The sequence below is a fragment of the Aegilops tauschii genome, chromosome 5 (genome assembly GCF_002575655.3).
Source record: "Aegilops tauschii subsp. strangulata cultivar AL8/78 chromosome 5, Aet v6.0, whole genome shotgun sequence".
Lineage (NCBI taxonomy): Eukaryota > Viridiplantae > Streptophyta > Magnoliopsida > Poales > Poaceae > Aegilops > Aegilops tauschii.
This window is the reverse complement of record NC_053039.3, coordinates 259,847,228-259,853,905: the sequence shown is the minus strand read 5'-3', so window position 1 is coordinate 259,853,905 and position 6,678 is coordinate 259,847,228.

Genomic DNA, 6,678 nt, shown 5'->3' with positions numbered 1-6,678 from the left:
TGATTTTTTCCTCGACGAAAGACTTCATATAGCAGAAGATGGCCACCGGAGAGCCAACAGGGGGCCCACGAGGCAGGGAGCGCGCCCTGGGGGGTAGGGCGCGCCCCCACACTCGTTGGCAGGTGGTGGCCCCCCTGACGTATTTCTTCCATTCAGTATTTTTTATTATTTCCAAAAATGACTTTCGTGGAGTTTCAGGACGTTTGGAGTTGTGCAGAATAGGTCTCTAATATTTGCTCCTTGTCCAGCCCAGAATTCCAGCTGCCGGCATTCTCCCTCCTTATGTAAACCTTGTAAAATAAGAGAGAATAGGCATAAGTATTGTGACATAATGTGTAATAACAACCCGTAATGCAATAAATATCGATATAAAAGCATGATGCAAAATGGACGTATCAACTCCCCCAAGCTTAGACCTCGCTTGTCCTCAAGCGAAAGCCGATAACGATAAATATGTCCACATGTTTAGAAGTAGAGGCGTCGATAAAATAAAATACGGACATGAGGGCATCATGATTATTCTCATAAGAGCAACATATATGAATATTGTCATATGATTTCTTATGCTCAAGTAATAATCTATTCACAATGCCAAGTATGAATCAGAAACTTTATTGAGAACTAACAAACTATAATCTCAGTCATTGAAGCAATTGCAATTTATCATAACATCAGAAAGAGTCTATGTCAGAGCTTTCTAGCAAGTCCACATACTCAACTATCATTTAGTCTTTCATAATTGCTAACACTCACGCAATACTTGTGGTTACGGAGTTTTAATCGGACACAGAGAAAGATAGGGGCTTATAGTTTCGCCTCCCAACCTTTTACCTCAAGGGTAATGTCAACAATAATAATTCATGCTTATTTACATCCAATTAGATATATCTATCAGGATCTTTCAAACACCCTGTGCTTGCCAAAGGATAAAATGTAAAAAGGAAATGTGAAGATCACCATGACTCTTGCATAAGGAAGAAGATAATAATAAAAGATAGGCCCTTCGCAGAGGGAAGCAGAGGTTGCCATGCGCTTTCAGGGTTGGATGCACAAAATCTTAATGCGAAAGAACGTCACTTTATATTGCCACTTGTGATATGAACCTTTATTATGCAGTCCGTCGCTTTTATTTCTTCCACATCACAAGATCGTATAAAGCTTATTTCCTCCACACCAATCAATCATACATATTTAGAGAGCAATTTTTATTGCTTGCACCGATGACAACTTACTTGAAGGATCTTACTCAATCCATAGGTAGATATGGTGGACTCTCATGCAAAACTGGTTTAAGGGTTTTTGGAAGCACAAGTAGTATCTCTACTTGGTGCAAAGAATTTGGCTAGCATGAGGGGGAAAGGCAAGCTCAACATGTTGGATGATCCATGACAATATACTTTATCTCAGATATAAGAAAACATAACTCATTACGTTGTCTTCCTTGTCCAACATCAACTCTTTAGCATGTCATATTTAATGAGTGCTCCCAATCATAAAAGATGTCCAAGATAGTATATTTATATGTGAAACCTCTCTTTCTTTATTACTTCCTATTAATTGCAACGATGACCAAAGCTATGCTTGTCAACTCTCAACAATTTTTAATCATCATACTCTTTCTATGTGAAGTCATTACTCCCAATAAGATCAATATGATCTCTTTGTTTCTTTTTATTCCTTTTCTCTTTTTTTATTCACTCAAGATCATAGCAAGATAATCAAGCCCTTGACTCAACACTAATCTTTATTATATAGCTCACGGACTCGATTACATAGAGAGATCATAAAGCAAAACTCAAAATTGGACCATGCCATAAACTTTATTCTCTAGATCAAGATACTACTAATAGGATCGAACTAAGAAAGCGGTAAAGATAGGAGTGTGATGGTGATACGATACAGGGGCACCTCCCCCAAGCTTGGCAGTTGCCAAGGGGAGTGCCCATACCCATTTGATTATGTCTCCTTTGTTGGTGAAGAAGGTGGAGTTGTTGGTGATGCGGGTTTGTCGTCCATCTTCCAAGGCATAGGCTCACCATCATAGAAGGATGATCGAGTCTCCGGGATCCTCAAATCTGCAGCCAAACTCATCCTTTTGAATCTATATTCATACTCACAATTTTGGTTTTGCAGGTCATAGATTTGGGCTTGAAGGTGCTCGATCTTCTCGTGAAGCTTGAAGATGGTCTCCCCAATGTTGTTGGCATCCATTTTGTGGTTGTTGGTGAACTCCGCGATCATCATGTGGTTGGAGTTGAGTCCATGTTCCACCATCCCCTGGCACTTGAAAACTTGTTGCTCCATTGCTTCGAGCCTCGTCTCCATGCTTCCGGTCCCCTTCGGTCCCTCAACATCGCGGATGTGCAGCAACCCATCACGCATCTCAATGGTTTGAGGGTGTCGCAGCACCTCTGCGAGGTAAGGATTGATGACCTTCTCGAAGAACTTGTCCTTGGGGGCACTCGGAGACGTCCTGATAATCTAAATCTGTCAGAAAAACAGCTCGAAACAAGGGCAGAGGATATTTGCGTGATACGGTGGTCAAAACCTTTGGGAGATTATATAATGAATTTTTACTGACCAAAATACGCAACGTGCAAGAAAACGGAGTCCGAAGAGCACACGAGGTGCCCACGAGGTAGGGGGGCGCGCCCAGGGGGTAGGGCGCGCCCTCCATCCTCGTGGGGCCCTCATGTCCTTCCCGGACTGCTTCTCATTTTTCTATTTTTCTAAATATTCCAAAACGGAGAAATATTGCGATAAAAATTATCTTGGAGTCGGTTTACTTACCGTACCACATACCTATTCCTTTTCGGAGTCTGAAACGTTCCGGAAAGTGTCCCTTATGTATTCCTCCGGGGTTACGGTTTCAATAACATTGGTTTCAACATTTATGGGATTACGTGAGATATAATGTTTGATTCTTTGACCGTTCACCACCTTCGGATTTGTGCCTTCGAAGTTGTTGATTTTTATGGCACCGGAACGATAGACCTCCTCGATAACGTAAGGGCCTTCCCATTTAGAGAGAAGTTTTCCTGCAAAAAATCTTAAACAAGAGTTGTACAGCAATACATAATCACCTACGTTAAACTCACGCTTTTGTATCATTTTGTCATGCCATCTTTTAACTTTTTCTTTAAACAATTTGGCATTTTCATAAGCTTGGGTTCTCCATTCATCAAGTGAGCTAATGTCAAATAACCTTTTCTCACCGGCAAGTTTGAAATCATAGTTGAGCTCTTTAATAGCCCAATAAGCCTTATGTTCTAGTTCGAGAGGTAAGTGACATGTTTTTCCATAAACCATTTTATACGGAGACATACCCATAGGATTTTTATATGCAGTTCTATAGGCCCATAATGCATCATCAAGTTTCTTGGACCAATTCTTCCTAGATCTATTAACAGTCTTTTGCAAAATTAATTTGAGCTCTCTATTACTCAATTCTACTTGACCACTAGACTGCGGGTGATAAGGAGATGCAATTCTATGGTTAACATCATACTTAGCAAGCATTTTACGAAAAGCACCATGAATAAAATGTGAACCACCATCAGTCATTAAATATCTAGGGACTCCAAACCTCGGAAAAATAACTTCTTTAAGCATTTTAATAGAAGTGTTATGATCAGCACTACTAGTTGGAATAGCTTCTACCCACTTAGTAACGTAATCAACAGCAACTAAAATATGTGTATAACCATTAGAGGCAGGAAAAGGTCCCATATAATCAAAGCCCCAAACATCAAATGGTTCAATAACAAGTGAATAATTCATAGGCATTTCTTGACGTCTACTAATGTTACCAATTCTTTGGCATTCATCACAAGATAAGACAAACTTACGGGCATCCTTCAAGAGAGTAGGCCAATAAAAACCAGATTGCAATACCTTATGTGCAGTTCTATCTCCAGCGTGGTGTCCTCCATAAGCCTCGGAGTGACACTTGCGTAGGATCTGTTCCTGTTCATGCTCAGGTACACAACGTCTAATAACACCATGTACTCCTTTATAAAGATGTGGGTCATCCCAAAAGTAATGTCTCAAATCATAGAAAAACTTTTTCTTTTGCTGGTATGTGAAACTAGGTGGTATAAATTTAGCCACGATATAATTAGCATAGTCAGCATACCACAGAGTATTACGAGAGGCATTTATAACATTTAATTGCTCATCAGGAAAGCTATCATCAATAGGTAGTGGGTCATCAAGAACATTTTCTAACCTAGACAAGTTGTCTGCAACGGGGTTCTCAGCTCCCTTTCTATCAACAATATGCAAATCAAATTCTTGTAGTAGGAGAACCCATCTAATAAGTCTAGGTTTAGCATCTTTCTTTTCCACAAGATTTTTAATAGCAGCATGATCCATGTGAATAGTTACTTTAGAATCAACAATATAAGGTCTGAACTTATCACAAGCAAATACAACTGCTAAGAATTCTTTTTCAGTAGTAGCATAATTTCTTTGAGCATTGTCTAGAGTTTTACGAGCATATTGAATAACATTTAATTTCTTATCAACTCTTTGCCCTAGAAAAGCACCTACAGCATAATCACTAGCATCACACATAATTTCAAAGGGTAAATTCCAATCAGGTGGCTGAACAATAGGTGCAGAGATCAATGCTTTCTTAAGTATTTCAAATGCTTCTACACAATCATCATCAAAGACAAATGGTATATCTTTTTGTAATAAATTAGTCAGAGGCCGAGAAATTTTTGAGAAGTCCTTAATGAACCTCCTATAAAATCCGGCGTGACCAAGGAAACTTCTTATACCTTTGATGTCCTTGGGACATGGCATCTTTTCAATAGCATCAACCTTGGCTTTATCAACCTCAATACCTCTTTCAGAAACTTTATGCCCAAGACAATACCTTCATTAACCATAAAGTGGCACTTTTCCCAATTCAAGACAAGATTAGTTTCTTCACATCTCTGCAAAACTCGATCAAGGTTGCTCAAGCAATCATCAAAAGAGGATCCATAGACGGAGAAGTCGTCCATGAAAACCTCATAAATCTTTTCACAAAAGTCAGAGAATATAGCCATCATGCATCTTTGAAAGGTAGCAGGTGCATTACATAAACCAAAAGGCATACGTCTATAAGCAAAAGTACCAAAAGGGCAAGTAAAAGTAGTTTTAGATTGATCGTTGGCTGAAACAGGTATTTGAGAGAAACCAGAATAACCATCTAGAAAGCAAAAATGTGTATGTTTGGATAATCTTTCTAGCATTTGATCGATAAAAGGTAAGGGGTAATGATCTTTCTTAGTAGCTTTATTTAATTTGAGGAAATCAATTACCATCCTATAACCTGTAATAATTCTTTGCGGAATCAGTTCATCTTTATCATTAGGAACGACAGTAATACCTCCCTTCTTAGGGACACAATGGACAGGACTTACCCACTGACTATCAGCAACGGGATAAATTATACCTGCCTCAAGGAGCTTTAGTATTTCTTTTCTTACCACTTCTTTCATCTTAGGATTCGGCCTTCGTTGATGATCACGGACTGGTTTGGCATCTTCTTCCAAATTTATTTTATGTTGACATAGAGTGGGACTAATGCCCTTAAGATCATCAAGAGTATATCCAATAGCAGCACGGTGCTTCTTCAGAGTTTTCAATAGTCTTTCTTCTTCATGCTCTGAAAGGTTAGCACTAATAATAACATGATATATCTTTTTCTCATTGAGATAAGCATATTTAAGAGTATCAGGTAAAGGTTTGAGCTCAAACACGGGATCACCCTTGGTTGGAGGAGGATCCCCTAGGATTTCAACAGGCAAATTGTGTTTCGGGATAGGTTCCTGTTTAAAGAACACTTCATCTATTTCCCTTCTTTCATTCATAAACATATCATTTTCATGGTCTAGCAAATATTGTTCTAAAGGATCACTAGGAGGTACGACAATAGAAGCAAGACCAATAATTTCATCCTTACTAGGTAATTCCTCTTCACGGTGTTGTCTACGAAATTTAGAGAAATTAAACTCATGAGACATATCACCCAAACCAATAGTAACAACATCCTTTTTGCAGTCTATCTTAGCATTAACGGTGTTCAAGAAGGGTCTACCAAATATAATGGGACAAAAGCTATCTTGTGGGGAACCAAGAACAAGAAAATCAACAGGATATTTAGTTTTCCCACACAAGACTTCAACATCTCTAACAATTCCCATTGGTGAAATAGTATCTCTATTGGCAAGTTTAATTGTAACATCAATATCTTCTAACTCAGCATGTGCAATATCATGCTTAATTTCTTTGTATAAGTCAATAGGTATGGCACTAGCACTAGCACCCATATCACATAAGCCATGATAACAATGATCTCCTATTTTAACAGAAATAACAGGCATGCCTACCACAGGTCTATGTTTATCTTTAGCAATAGGTTTGGCAATTCTAGCAGTTTCATCACAGAAATGAATAACATGCCCATCAATATTATCAGACAAGAGATCTTTAACAATAGCAATATTAGGTTCAACTTTAATTTGCTCAGGAGGTGTATAAGTTCTAATATTGCTTTTACGAACCACAGTTGAAGCTTTAGCATGATCCTTTATCCTAACAGGGAAAGGTGGTTTCTCAACATAAGAAGTAGGAACAACAGGATCATTATAAGTGATAGTCTTTTCTTCAACTTTAATAGGTGCA